The sequence below is a fragment of the Barbus barbus genome, assembly GCF_936440315.1.
Source record: "Barbus barbus genome assembly, chromosome: 1".
In the NCBI taxonomy this organism is placed as follows: Eukaryota; Metazoa; Chordata; class Actinopteri; order Cypriniformes; family Cyprinidae; genus Barbus; species Barbus barbus.
Genome location: NC_136729.1, coordinates 12,724,358 through 12,740,523, shown reverse-complemented (window position 1 = coordinate 12,740,523; position 16,166 = coordinate 12,724,358). Strand labels below are relative to the sequence as shown.

The 16,166-nt window shown below is 40.6% G+C and overlaps 1 pseudogene across 1 annotated transcript; it reads left to right on the top strand.

The window, feature by feature from the left end:
• The first annotated feature begins 351 nt into the window (after positions 1 to 351).
• On the top strand, positions 352 to 14,983 carry LOC306870609 (cytochrome b5 domain-containing protein 1-like; annotated as a pseudogene). Its single transcript has 4 exons — positions 352 to 469; positions 1,286 to 1,362; positions 13,954 to 14,170; positions 14,756 to 14,983. The product of its transcript is annotated as a cytochrome b5 domain-containing protein 1-like (transcript).
• The last annotated feature ends 1,183 nt before the right edge of the window (positions 14,984 to 16,166 follow it).

Here is a 16,166-nt window from a genome sequence, read left to right as displayed (position 1 = left end):
TACTTTTAAGTATTTAATTAAATTATATACTTCATGTTAATTTCAACATTTACTAGAAGATTAATCAAATTAAAATTGTATCTATTAATATAATTTAATGGGCCTGAGCTTACTAATACATTAACAAACTTGGCCTCATTATGAAATTTTACCAAACTAATTATGAAAAAAAGCTAGCGTCACTTTTTGCTTCCGTAAATTGCGCGCTCCCCTCAGCTTCGGTTACCACAGCAACCAGTGAGCTTGTGCGCGCTTCCGCGGCCGACGTAACAACAATCGTGTTGTACTGGGACTGAATAATCATAAAGCGAATAAACAGTTTGATTTCTCTAAAACAGGAAGATTGTTCAAATGCGGCGCCCAAAGTATTTCACGCCGAAGGTGTCCGTTCACAACACCCTCGAAGATATATGGGTGTCGTACCTGGGCAAAGTGTACGAGCTGGCACCGCTGCTGGAGGAATATAAAGGCAAGTAACCACATAATTAAAACACTGAAAAGGAAGAAACTTAAGAGCACTACAGGTCCTTCTCAAAAAATTTGCATATTGTGATAAAGTTCATTTTCTGTAATGTACTGATAAACATTAGACTTTCATATATTTTAGATTCATTACACACAACTGAAGTAAGTTCAAGCCTTTTATTGTTTTAATATTGATGATTTTGGCATACAGCTCATGAAAACCCAAAATTCCTATCTCAAAAAATTAGCATATTTCATCCGACCAATAAAAGAAAAGTGTTTTTAATACAAAAAAAAAAAAGTCAACCTTCAAATAATTATGTTCAGTTATGCACTCAATACTTGGTCGGAAAAACCTTTTGCAGAAATGACTGCTTCAATGCGGCGTGGCATGGAGGCAATCAGCCTGTGGCACTGCTGAGGTGTTATGGAGGCCCAGGATGCTTCGATAGCGGCCTTAAGCTCATCCAGAGTGTTGGGTCTTGCATCTCTCAACTTTCTCTTCACAATATCTTTTGCAGGTGTTTAGAGTTAATTAGTTGATTCAGATGATTAGGTTAATAGCTTGTTTAGAGAACCTTTTCATGATATGCTAATTTTTTGAGATAGGAATTTTGGGTTTTCATGAGCTGTATGCCAAAATCATCAATATTAAAACAATAAAAGGCTTGAACTACTTCAGTTGTGTGTAATGAATCTAAAATATATGAAAGTCTAATGTTTATCAGTACATTACAGAAAATAATGAACTTTATCACAATATGCAAATTTTTTGAGAAGGACCTGTATAACAAAAACTAATTTTTTCTTATAACGTTAGGTGATGTGTTATTGAAACCTGTCACAGAGTGTGCAGGAAAGGACATCAATCACTGGTTTGACCCAAAGACAAAGGATGTAAGCCATGTACAAAACGTTATGAAAATATATATTTTAATATTTTCCTGTAATTTGGCAAAACCAAGGACTCCTATAGGACACACACACACACACACACACACACACACAAAAGTAATTTAGCTTTTTTTTTTGTCATTTTTAAAAATAAAATATTTGCTTTTATTTATTTTTGTTTTATATAGTCTGTTTTCATATTTTTATTATCATTTCAAAGATAAGAACGCACAGTAAAATCTACATCTTTTTGAAAACATTTCTTAGTTTCAAAAAAGTATGTTTCTCCCACCCAGAGAATATAACCAAAACCAAACTAGGCTACTGCATTGCTATCTGTTTGTTTTTTTATAGTCAGCATGAAATTAAAATCGACAATACTTTATGGAACATTGCAGTATTTATTTACAATGTCTTATGCACTGCTCCGGGTGTGTGTTCACGGTGTGTGTGTGTTCACTGCTGTGTGTGTGCACGTTGGATGGGTTAAATGCAGAGCACGAATTCCGAGTATGGGTCACCATACTTGGCTGAATGTCACTTCACTTCACTTTATTTAATTTTTTTATGTGCCCTTGTAATCTTTAAAGTCAAGTCCTGACTCTCTGTGGTCATTAAAAATCCCATGGCACTTCTCGTAAAGAGTAGGGGTGTAACGCCGGTGTCCTAGACAAATTCTCTCTACTGGCCCTTGTCTATCATGGCCTTCTAATAATCCCCATACACTTGAATGGCTCAATGACTCTCTCTCCTCTCCACCTGTAGCTGGTGTGTGGTGAGCGCACTGGTGCCGTTGTACTGTGGCTGCCGTCGCATCATCCAAGTGGATGCTGCACACTGGTGGTGGTTGAGGAGAGACCCCCCCCCATGATTGTAAAGCGCTTTGGGTGTACAGCAATACACAATAAAGCGCTATATAAATGCATCATTCATTCATTCATTCATTCAAGTCACCTTTATTTATATAGCGCTTTTAACAATGTAAATTGTGTCAAAGCAACTGCACAATATCAAAAAAGGAAAATAGTGTGTCAATAATGTAAAATGAAAAGATAAAAAAAAAGATTTTCAGTTAATGGCATTTCATTATTGAATTCAGTGATGTCATCATCCAGTTCAGTTCAGTTTAAATAGTGTCTTTGCAATCAGGTCGACGATATCGCTGGAAATGAAGTGTCCCCAACTAAGCAAGCCAGAGGCGACAGCGGCAAGGAACCAAAACTCCATCGGTGACAGAATGGAGAAAAAAACCTTGGGAGAAACTAGGCTCAGTCGGGGGGCCAGTTCTCCTCTGGCCAAACGAACCAGCAGTTCAATTCCAACTGCAGCAAAGTCAGATTGTAAGGGCTCAACTGGTTCCAGTGGTCTTCCCCGATAGCTGTCTAAGTGGCGGGGTCCTCACTGGGAATCTGTCTCTGGCGCTCATCTCAGTGTCCTGGTCTCCGCTGACGTTCAGGGCTGTAGAGGTCGTCTTTGGGTGCTGATCCACCATCTGATCTGGATACGGACTGGATCTGGTGACTGCAGTAACCATCTGGGCTGGATACGGACCGGATCGGGTGGCTACGGTGACTGGGGATATGTTCCCGGGGCTCATCCAGGTGTCCGGCCTCTGCCGACGATCAGGGCCACATACATCATCTCCCGGTGCCGATCCACCATCTGATGACTGAGAAACAGAATAGAAACAGACAAATATTAGCGTAGATGCCATTCTTATGATGTAACGAGTACATCATGTGTTATGGGGAGTGTTCCCGGTTCCGGTTGATCTAATTAATGCAGCATAACAATCCTTTTAACGGATTTGAATAATAGAAGTGTATTAGTGTGTTATGTGTAAGCCAGGTTAAAGAAATGTGTCTGTAATCTAGATTTAAACTGACAGAGTGTGTCTGCCTTCCGAACAGTATTAGGTAGATTGTTCCAGAGTTTGAGTGCTAAATAGCAAAAGGATCTGCCGCCCGCAGTCGATTTTGATATTCTAGGTATTATCAAATGGCCAGAGTTTTGAGAACGCAGCAGACGTGGAGGACTATAATGTGATAAGAGCTCGCTCAAGTACTGAGGAGCGAAGCCATTCAGGGCTTTATAAGTAATTAACAAGATTTTAAAATCTATACGATGTTTGATGGGGAGCCAATGCAGTGTTGACAGAACCGGGCTAATATGGTCGTACTTCCTGGTTCTAGTAAGGACTCTAGCTGCTGCATTTTGGACCAACTGTAATTTGTTGATCAAGCGTGCAGAACAACCACCCAGTAAAGCATTACAATAGTCTAACCTTGAGGTCATAAACGCGTGAATTAGTATTTCTGCATTTGACATTGAGAGCATAGGTTGCAATTTAGATATGTTTTTGAGATGGAAAAACACAGTTTTACAGATGCTAGAAACATGGCTTTCAAATGAAAGATTGCTATCAAACAGCACACCTAGGTTCCTAACTGATGAAGAAGAATTGACAGAGCAGCCATCAAGTGTTAGATAGCGTTCTAGGTTATTACATGTGGGGTTTTTAGGTCTGATAATTAACTCCTCTGTTTTTCCAGAATTTAGCAGTAAGAAGTTACTCGTCATCCAGCTTTTTATATCGACTATGCATTCCGTTAGTTTCTCAATTTGGTGTGTTTACTGGCCCGCGAAGAAATATAGAGCTGAGTATCATCAGCATAACAGTGAAAGCTAACACCATGTCTCCTGATAATATCTCCCAAGGGTAACATGTAAAGCATGAAAAGTAACGGCCCTAGTACTGAGCCTTAAGGTACTCTGTACTGCACTTGTGATCGATATGATACCTCTTCATTCACTGCTACGAACTGATGGCGTTCAGATAAGTACGATTTGAACCATGCTAATGCACTTCCACTAATGCCAACAAAGTGTTCTAGTCTATTTAAAAGAATGTTGTGGTCGATAGTGTCGAAACGCAGCGCTAAGATCCAGTAGAACTAATAAAGAGATACAACCACGATCAGATGATAGAAGCAGGACATTTGTAACTCTAATGAGAGCAGTCTCAGTACTATGATACGGTCTAAATCCTGACTGGAATTCACAAATACTATTTTTCTCTAAGAAGGAATATAATTGTGAGGATACTACCTTTTCTAGTATCTTTGACAGAAAAGGGAGATTTGAGATCGGTCTGTAATTAACTAAATCTTTGGGGTCAAGTTGTGGTTTTTTAATGAGAGGCTTAATAACAGCCAATTTGAAGGTTTTGGGGACATATCCTAATGACAGTGATGAATTAATAATAACCAAAAGAGGATCTATGACTTCTGGAAGCAGTAGTTTAGATGAAATAGGGTCTAACATACATGTTGTTGGTTTAGATGATTTAACAAATTTATACAATTCTTCCTCTCCTATATTAGAGAATGAGTGAAATTGTTCCTCAGGGGATCTATAGTGCACTATCTGATGCGATATTGTAGCTGACGGCTGCATGGTTACAATTTTATCTCTGATGTAATCGATCTTGCAATCAGGTCGACGATATCACTGGAAATGAATTGTCCCCAACTAAGCAAGCCAGAGGCGACAGAGGCAAGGAACCAAAACTCCATCAGAGACAGAATGGAGAAAAAAACCTTGGGAGAAACCAGGCTCAGTCGGGGGCCAGTTCTCCTCTGGCCAAACGAACCAGCAGTTCAATTCCAACTGCAGCAAAGTCAGATTGTAAGGTCTCAACTGGTTCCAGTGGTCATTTGGTAATTCTGTATGTTGTCTGAGCGTTGGCATCCTCCGAAATCCTCTGAGGGGTTAGCATTATCTTTTCTCAGGTGTTCGTCATCTCAGATAATTTAGGGGTTGGATCCAGACTGAAGCTTCTGTCATTCCTAGTTACCACGGGATGTTAATCCCGTGGCAGAAACAGAGACAAATAGAGACATAATTAGCGTAGCTGCTGTTCCATCTAAGCAAAAAATGATTTGTTCAACCCAAGCTAAAGAATAATAATAATGTGCATTTGATCAGATATACTACAGTACAAGATTATAAGATGCATTATGTGAATGCTTGGCTAAAGAGATGTGTCTTTAATCTAGATTTAAACATAGAGAGTGTGTCTGAACCCCGAATGTTATCAGGAAGGCTATTCCAAAGTTTAGGAGCCAAATGTGAAAAAGCTCTACCTCCTTTAGTGGACTTTGCTATCCTAGGTACTACCAAAAGTCCAGAGTTTTGTGACCTTAGGGAGCGGGTTGGATTGTAGCGTGGTAGAAGACAAGTTAGGTACGCAGGAGCTAAACCATTTAGGGCCTTATAGGCAAGTAATAATATTTTGTAAATGTTACGGAACTGAATAGGTAGCCAGTGCAGAGACTGTAAAATTGGGGTAATATGATCATATTTTCTTGACCTGGTAAGAACTCTAGCCGCTGCATTTTGGACTATCTGTAGCTTGTTTATTGAAGATGCAGGACAACCAGCTAGCAGTGCATTACAATAGTCCAGTCTAGAGGTCATGAATGCATGAACTAGCTTTTCTGCATCAGAAACAGGTAGCATGTTTCGAAGCTTGGCAATGTTTCTAAGATGGAAGAATGCTGTTTTTGTAACATGGGAAATATGATTTTTAAAGGACAAGTTGCTGTCTAATATAACACCCAGATTTTTGACTTTAGAGGATGTGACGGCGCATCCGTCTAGTTGCAAATTGTAATCCAAGAGATTCTGTGTATTGTTTTTTGGTCCAATAAGTAATATCTCTGTCTTATCTGAATTTAATAGGAGGAAATTATTGGTCATCCAATCTTTTACATTTTTTACACAACCTATTACCTTAGATAGTTTAGAAGTTTCATCTGGTTTTGTTGAGATATATAGTTGAGTATCATCAGCATAACAATGAAAACTAATCCCGTATTTTCTAATAATATTACCAAGAGGCAGCATGTATATTGAAAACAGAAGAGGACCTAGGACTGATCCTTGTGGTACTCCATACTTTACTGGTGATAATTGAGATGACTCCCCATTTAAATGAACAAAGTGGTAGCGATCGGACAGGTATGATTTAAACCACCTTAACGCCTGCCCTTGAATACAAATATGGTTTTGTAGTCGATCTATGAGTATATCATGGTCTATAGTGTCGAACGCAGCACTAAGGTCAAGTAAGACTAGCAATGAGATGGAGCCTTGGTCTGAAGCAAGAAGTAAGTCATTTGTAATTTTAACAAGTGCAGTTTCTGTACTATGGTGAGGCCTGAAACCTGACTGAAATTCTTCATAGAGATCATTTTTTTGCAAGAAGGAGCACAATTGAGCAGACACAACTTTTTCTAAAATTTTTGACATAAACGGAAGATTTGAAATGGGTCTGTAATGTGCCAGTTCATTAAAATCTAGTTGTGGTTTCTTAATAAGAGGCTTAATAACCACCAGCTTGAATGGTTTTGGGACGTGACCTAAAGTTAACGATGAGTTAATAATATTGAGAAGCGGTTCTTCTGCTACAGGTAACAACTCTTTCAGTAGTTTAGTGGGTACAGGATCTAATAAACATGTTGTTGGTTTAGATGCACTAATAAGTTTATTTAGCTCTTCCTGTCCTATAGTTGTAAAGCACTGCAGTTTTTCTTTGGGTGCGATGAATGAAGCTGAAATACTAGATGCAGTAGAATTTACATTTGTTATTGTATTTCTGATGTTATCTATTTTATCAGTAAAGAAATTCATAAAGTCATTACTATTAAACTGTGAGGGAATATTTAGATCGGGCGGTGTCTGTTTATTTGTTAATCTAGCCACTGTGCTAAATAAGAACCTTGGATTGTTTTGGTTATTATCTATGAGTTTGCGGATATGCTCTGCCCTGGCAGCTTTTAGAGCCTGTCTATAGCTGGACATACTGTTTTTCCACGCAATTCTAAAAACTTCCAATTTAGTTTTTCTCCATTTGCGCTCAAGATTACGAGTTTCTTTCTTGAGAGAATGGGTATAACTGTTGTACCATGGCGCAGTACGTTTTTCTCTAACCTTTTTCAATTTTAGGGGGGCAACAGCTTCTAATGTATTAGAGAAGATAGTGCCCATGTTGCTAGTTATTTCTTCTAGTTCATGTGTATTTATGGGTACACAGAGCAGTTGAGATAAATCAGGCAGGTTATTTGTGAATCTGTCTTTGGTGGCTGGAACAATAGTTCTGCCCGGACGATAACGCGGAGCCATATAATTAATATCAGTAATACGCAGCATGCACGATACAAGGAAAGGATCAGTAACATTATCACTTTGAGGTACGATATCTATATCGGTAAGATCAATTCCATGCGATATAATTAAATCTAGCGTATGATTAAAACGATGAGTGGGCCCTGTGACGTTTTGCTTGACTCCAAAAGAGTTTATTAGGTCAGTAAACACAAGTCCTAGCACATCATTTGTATTATCAACGGGAATGTTAAAATCTCCAACAATTAGCAGTTTATCAACACTAACCAATAGATCTGAGAGGAAATCTGCAAATTCTTTTAGGAAATCTGTATATGGCCCTGGCGGTCTATACACAGTAGCCAAAGCAAGAGATGGGAGAGATTTATTTTGCATATCTAACAGTGTGACATTAAGCAGAAGTATTTCGAATGAGTTAAACCTCCTGTATCCTGTTTTCTGAGTAACATTGAGAATATCACTATATATTGTTGCCACACCGCCGCCATGACCAATCTGACGGGGCTCATGTTTATAACAGTAGCTTGGTGGAGTAGACTCATTTAGACCAAAATATTCATTTGGTTTAAGCCAGGTTTCAGTCAGGCAGAGTACATCAAAATTATTATCTGTGATCATTTAATTTACAATAACTGCTTTGGGTGCGAGTGATCTAATATTTAGGAGCCCAAGCTTCAAAAATTGTTTTTGTTCATTTATTTTGTGTTTTTCTGGTTTAATCACGATCAGATTTTTTCTAGATCCTGCATTAAATTTATATTTTGACCTCGCTATTCGGGGAACAGACACAGTCTGTATAGATTGGACAACGCGGGTACTTCTATCATTTAAGTGGGTAGAACAAAAGTCATTTGAGAATTGTCTTACTAGTCAAATGGAGCGTAGCGTTCTGGAGATGTTGTCTGACAGGAGTTCCGCTCCGACTCTGCTGGGGTGCAGGCCATCAGCACGGAAAAGCCTAGGACGCTCCCAGAAAAGATTCCGAATTATTTACAAAGAGCAGTTTCTGTTCTTTACACCATGACAATAACCATTCGTTTAAAGCATGTTTGGTTATGTTTGTTTTCTTCTAGAAGAGATGAAAAGTAATCAGATCTAGCAGTTTTTAATGCTTTTCTGTAGGATAGGGTATTTTCCCGCAAGGCGACGAAAGACCTCTAGTTTTGTTTTCCTCCATCTGCGCTCTATTTTCCGGGCTGCTCTCTTTAAGGTGCGAGTGTGCTCATTATACCACGGAGTCGGACTGTTTTCTTTGATCTTCCTTAAGCGTAAAGGAGCAACTGTATCTAAAGTGCTAGAAAAGAGAGAGTCCATAGTTTCTGTTACATCATCAAGTTTTTCTGCGCTGTTGGATATGCTGAGGAATTGAGATAAATCAGGAATATTATTTACAAAGCGGTCTTTTGTGGTAGAGGTGATGGTTCTACCATACTTACATTTACATTTAGTCATTTGGCAGACGCTTTTATCCAAAGCAACTTACAATTGGGGAATACACAAAGCGATTAATCTTGAAGAGGCAATCAGACAGAGGAAGTGCTCGTAACACCAAGTCTCAGTCATTGTTCAAATAAGTACAAGCTAGTAAGCGGAGAGAAAGATAGAGGGAAAGAGTCTTTTTTTTTTTTTTTTGAGTTTAGGATGAAGTCAAGTACTGCCGAAAGAGATGAGTTTTCAGTTGTTGCTTGAAGATTGCCAGGGATCCAGCGTTACGGATAGGGGTGGGAAGATTATTCCACCAGCCAGGAATGGTGAACGAGAATGTTCTGGAGAGTGATTTTGAGCCTCTCTGTGATGGTACCACAAGGCGTCGCTCACTAGCAGATCTCAAACTTCTGGAGGGGATGTAGGTTCGTAATAGTGAGTGGAAGTAGGAGGGTGCTGAGCCTGTGGTAGTTCTGTACGCAAGCATCAGTGTCTTGAACTGGATGCGAGCTGCCACTGGTAGCCAGTGCAAGGAGATGAAGAGAGGTGTAACATGCGCTCTTTTGGGCTCGTTGAAGATCAGTCGTGCCGCTGCATTCTGAGTCATTTGTAGAGGTTTGATTGTGTTTGATGGCAGACCAGCCAGAAGAGCATTGCAGTAGTCCAGTCTAGAAACAACAAGGGCCTGGACAAGAAGTTGCGCAGCATGTTCTGTCAGAAAGGGCCTGATCTTTCTGATGTTGTGTAGTGCAAACCTGCAGGATCGAGCAGTCTTTGCAATGTGCTCTTTGAAGGTCAGCTGGTCATCAAAGATTACACCAAGATTTCTGACCGAATCAGAATCATTGATGAGCCTAACTAAATCGTGAAATCATGCTGTAGAGTCGGAGTGGCAGGGAAGACCAGAAGTTCCGTCTTTGCCAGGTTGAGCTGTAGGTGATGTTCTTTCATCCACGCCGAGATGTCCGCCAGGCAGCCTGAGATCTGTGCAGCTACCGTTGGGTCATCTGGTTGAAAAGAGAGATAGAGCTGTGTGTCATCGGCATAGCAGTGATAGGAGAAGCCATGTGCATGTATGATGGGACCCAGCGATGTAGTGTATGTGGAGAAGAGGAGGGGTCCAAGAACCAATCCCTGAGGAACTCCAGTGACCAGTTGATGTGGTTTCGATACCTCCCCTCCCTAGGCCACCCTGAAGGATCTACCGGTGAGATAGGATTCAAACCAGCGAAGAGGAATCCCAGTGATGCCCAGTGATGAGAGTGTAGACAGGAGAATCTGATGATTGACAGTGTCAAAAGCAGCAGAAAGATCCAGCAGAATGAGGACTGACGATTTGGAATCAGCCTTTGCAGTTCGCAGGGCTTCAGTGACTGAGAGTAGCGCAGTCTCTGTTGAATGGCCACTCCTGAAGCCTGACTGTTTAGCATCCAGTTTGTTGTACTGTGAAAGAAACCGCGAGAGCTGGTTGAAGACAACTCGTTCGAGTGTTTTCCCTACGAATGGAAGGAGAGAGACAGGTCTGTAGTTATCTAAAAGAGAAGCGTTTAATGTAGGTTTTTTGATCAGTGGGGTTGCCTGAGCCTGCTTGAATGCTGTGGGGAAGATGCCTGTGAGGAGAGATGTGTTGATAATGTGTGTGAGTGCCGGTAAGAGTGTGGGAGAGATTGTTTGGAGGTGTGAGGGGATCGGGTCGAGAGGACATGTTGTAGGATGGCTGGAGAGGAGAAGTTTGGATACTTCTGCCTAGGTGAGGGGACAGAAGGAGAAGATGGGAGTTAGAGCAGTGGATGTGGTTGATTGGAGGTCCTGTGGAGTTGAGAACAAGGAGTAGAATTTACAGTTTTAGCTATATGGAGTTTACACAAGACTAGATAATGATCTGAGATATCATCGCTTTGCTGCAGAATTTCAACACCACTAACATCAATTCCATGTGACAGTATTAAATCTAGAGTATGATTTCGACAATGAGTAGGTCCGGAAATGTGTTGTCTAACCCCAATAGAGTTCAGAATGTCTATGAATGCTGATCCTAATGCATCTTTTTCATTATCAACATGGATATTAAAATCGCCAACAATTAATTTATACACTTGATTGGCTCAATGACTCTCTCTCCTCTCCACCTGTAGCTGGTGTGTGGTGAGCGCACTGGCGCCGTTGTCCTGTGGCTGCCGTCGCATCATCCAAGTGGATGCTGCACACTGGTGGTGGTTGAGGAGAGACCCCCCCCACATGATTGTAAAGCGCTTTGGGTGTACAGCAATACACAATAAAGCGCTATATAAATGCATCATTCATTCATTCATTCATTCATTAAGACTTTATCTGCAGCCAGTACTAACTCAGATAGAAAATCAGCACATTTTTTAATAAAGTCTGTGTGGTGCCCTGGTGGCCTGTATACAGTAGCCAGTACAAACATCACAGGGGATTTATCACTAACACGTGTTTCTCTACATAATGTTATAAATTGTACCAACACCTCCCCCTTTACCTTTCGGACGTGGCTCATTTTTATAGCAGTAATCTTTTGGGGTGGACTCGTTTAAAGTAATGTATTCATCTGGTTTTAGCCATGTTTCTGTCAAACAGAGCAAATCTAGATTATTATCATTGAACAAATCATTTACAAAAAGTGATTTTGTAGAAAGGGACCTGATATTCAGTAAGCCAAGCTTTATCGTTTCTCTGTGTTGTAAACATTTTTTATTTGTTGAACATCAATTAAATTGTTACTCTTAATTTGGTTTGGACGTTTTCTGTATTTTCTAGTTCGGGGAACAGACATAGTCTCTATAGTGTGATATCTGAGTGAAGGAGTCTCTATGTGCTGAGAATTAACTGACTTCTGTGATGTAAGGCAGCAAACAGACAGTCGGTTTAGCCAGTCTGTCTGCTTCCTGACCTGGGCCCCAGTTAGTCAAGTATGAACTCTAAGACTATGTGCCATATGTCTAGAGAGAAGTGCGGCACCACCCCAGGAAGGATAAAGACCATCTCTTTTCAACAGGTCAGGTCTGTCCCAAAAACTCATCCAATTGTCTATGAAACCTATGTTATTCTGCGGGCACTTAGACATCCAGCCATTGAGTGATGACAGTCTGCTATGAATCTCATCGCCACGGTAAGCAGGGAGCGGACCAGAGCATATTACAGTGTCTGACATCGTACTTGCAAGTTCACACACCTCTTTAACATTATTTTTAGTTATCTCCGACTGGCGAAGTCGAACATCATTAGCGCCGACGTAGATAACAATCTTACCGAATTTACGTTTAGCATTAGCCAGCACTTTTAAATTTGCCAAGATGTCAGGCGCTCTGGCTCCCGGTAAACAATGGACTATGGTGGCTGGTGTCTCTATTTTCACGTTCCGTACAATAGAATTGCCAATAACTAGAGCACTTTCATCAGGTTTCTCAGTGGGTGCGTCACTGAGTGGGGAGAACCTGTTTGATGTTCTGATCAGAACGGAAGAGCGGTGTTTTGACCCGTGACTATTCCGCCTTACAGTCACCCAGCTGCCCTGCTGCACGGGCTCTACCGGAACCGAACAATGTACAGGACTCCCTGAGCTAGTCGCATCCAAAGCAGTATCTACAGCCCTCACATTCTTACTATCCTCAACTAAAGTTTGGATGCGTGTCTCTAATTCTGAAACCTTCTCTGTCAGCCTAACTATTTCCCTGCATTTATCACATGTGAATCCCTCATCGCCGACAGAGAGAGATAAACTATACATGTGACATGAAGTGCAAACAACAATAGCAGGAGAAGAAGCCATTACTCACCGTGACTGATGAATGATACCAACTTAACTTAGCACTTACCACTGCTGTTTGATGAACTTGTGAAAAACGGAGCGAGAGAGAAATGAAAACGGAGCGAGAAAAAAGAAAACAATAAAGGTGCTGTATGTAAGTTTTTGACTCTACTAAAGCATAAAAATACCATATTTGCAGATATTTAAGAAACATGCTAAGTTAACATACTTTTTTATTTGAAAAACAATGCTACAGTCAGTTATTCTCCTTTGAAAATGTGCGTTCCGGCCCGCAATGTCGGTCTCTGTTTTGGTTTGTGAAACCCGCCCACTACCAGTTTACCCAATTGTATTTCGGCACGCCGGGTTGCCAGTTGACGGAAAACACAGCGCATATGATTTCATTCATCGTCATGTGCGCTCGTTCCTGTTGGTGTCGTTAATCTGGCAACCTGCTTGCGTGTCTAGTCTGAGGAGGAGGGGCCAGGTGAAAAAACCCTGAGATGGTCCTCACTGCAGAACACAAGATCCAGGGGGCGTGGTTGGATCTAGATCCAACTCCTCCAACCTTACATAGACCTAAACCTACCCGTCTCCACCCCCTGATCCCTAAACCCACCCCTAAACCTACCCGTCTCCACCCCCTGATCTCCACCCCTAAACCTACCCGTCTCCACCCCCTGATCCCTAAACCCACCCATCTCCACCCCTAAACCTACCATCTCCACCCCCTAGATGTGGATCCAACCACGCCCCCTGGATCTTTGTTCTGCAGTGAGGGGCTACTGAAAAACCCTCTCCAATATTTTGAATTTGGACTGCAATACCTAGTGTCAATCCTACATACAGAACCTTTAATAAAAAAAACCCCATTAATTTCCCCTCAAGTTGCAATGATCTCTTCTCTGATAAGGTGTGGACCAGCAACCGGTCACTCGCATAAGATGTTAATAAAGCAGAAATGCAGCAATTAGCAAATGACAACATTCCAGTCAGTTCCCCAAAACAAAACAGTCTAGCTCTAAATTATTTTCTCATCCGAAGAGGTGTTGTACTCAGATATACTTCACAGTAATGGAAGATAAGAAAATCACCATTTTCATCTCATGCTGACTTTAAGGGCACAATCTTCTGAACGATCAAACATTTTTCACATGATTATGGAGCTGAAGGTTTTTGTCAATTCACAGTGTTGTGTTTTCCCTTTTTAGATTCTTACCCATGTTGACCCATTGACTGGCTGCATTAAATACTACACCCCTAGGGGGTGATTTTTACACATACCCCCTCCCTGTCCTCGCACTGACTGGGCCAATGACTTCGGAAAACCGTGGTGGAAGGATAACCGCTATGAGGTTGGGCTGCTGTCTGCCAAAACATGTTGGATCCGTGTTATCAACACTAACCTCCCAAGAGCAGAGGCTGGAGGTAGGCCAATATTAACCTGGCATATAGATTTGTAGAGAGCAGAAAATGTTGATGCTGACTCATCTGCAAAATGATTTCAGGATTGTGCCCCAAAAAGTGCATATTAATTATTTAAGCATTCTTGAGATAAAATGCCTGCACAGAGCACATTGCTTGTGTCAAATTGCACGTTTGCACTGCACTGTTGCATACTGAAGAGGGCAGGTTTGCACTGCTTCATCCCTTTGTAGCTTCTCTCCATCTTTTTATTTAGTCCTCCCTCCCGCTCTTTGCATCTGATCCTTTTCCAGCTTGAAGGAAATGGACCTAATGTTAAGCCTCTGACATTACAAACGTTTTCAGACTGACCGTGCTGATTCACTTGCTTCAGCTTGGCCACCAGGCTGCATCTTAAACTCTGGGCTGAATGAAAACTGCCAGATGGTTATTCAGCCCAGAGTTTAAGATGCAGCCCCTGCATGCTTCTTTCCCTATCGTAGACAAATTCCTGCCCTGTGTCTTTCTATAGGAATGTTTATGTGCATTCGTAAAATAAACATGTATTTGGAGCAGCCAAATAGTTCTAAGCTGCTATTTTCTAAGCAGGCTTTCTCTGAGGAGACTCTGGATGAGATTCTTCAGCGATACCTGCGCTACAACTCCCATGCAGCAAGCTACACCTGGAAGCACAATGGCATAAATTTGGACATGAGCAAGACCCTGAGTGAAAACAGCATCCCTGAAGAGGACGAGTTTTACTGTGGAAGCCCAGACTGTGACCTCTTCTCTCCATCCATATGTCTGTATCTCAACGACGACCTCACTGAACTCTAAAAACGCATGCACAATGGCATATAATTCATTAGAATGTCACAACCACTGCGAGCCAATTTGAGCGAGAGGCATGAACGCCACATCAACTATTCATGTGTTCAGTGTTTCATTGATTCCTCTCTTTGGTTATCTTATTGCAGTTCTCTGTGCTTCATCCAATCAAATGCTGAGCAACAGAATAAAAAAGATGAATGCCAGCCTATATAATAAACCCCTGAACCATAAAGTCTGGTGGTTGCCATGGTAATTGCTCAGAGGAAATGCAACAGCTACTGTATTGTAGGCCACAGCGGGCTCTCAACCCTAATTAAGTAGCATTATATATGTGTGCATGTACACAGAAATGATTTCATGCAGCCAACATTTCAATTGAATCACTGCTATATGAGACCATGCCGTTAACATCTGCAAACGTGCTTTTACCTTAACTTACCTTTTTGGTAAGCAGTGTCAATTGCTTGTGCACCGTGTACTTGGTCTGATGAATTTTTTGGGATCGATTTGATTTTTTGTTCTGTGTACACAGGAAAGAACATCTAGAACAGCGGTCTTGAGATTGCTTAAAATAAGACAAAATATGCACCAAACAGCTAAAACACAAGATGTAAGCTGATATCATATTTCTCATTTTAATTCATTCCCTCAACACCTGTTTCTATGACGTTGAGAAACCTGGATTTATGTGGAATTTTAAAAGTGTGATTTCAAGACTTGGAAAAGTCATGGACATTTCTATAACAAAACATATTTTTCTAGTTGTCAAGCTCAAAAACTATTTTATTGGGTAGAAACTGCTGAGAAATTACTATTTGTGTGTAAAAAATAATAATAAGAAAAAAATGTACAAATCACAAATTACTACAAAAATCATGTATATTCATTAGTAATGCAAATCCTGATAAACGTTCAGCTATTGATCATTCAGTTATTGCATCTTTAATTTTATTATATTAATTATTTATAATATATTATTTAAATATTTTTAAGGAAATGTTACTATTATAAATATAATTTAGTTTGAAATGAGCAGCTTTTTTCCACAGCGGGAGTACCAGAAATATCTTGAGGTGACTTCAAATATTGTTTTTGACAATTGGGGGCTTTAGAGTCACAGGTTGAGGACCGCTGATTTAGATTATACTAGCCAAACATTAAAAACCTAAATTAGACTAAACAAGAAAAA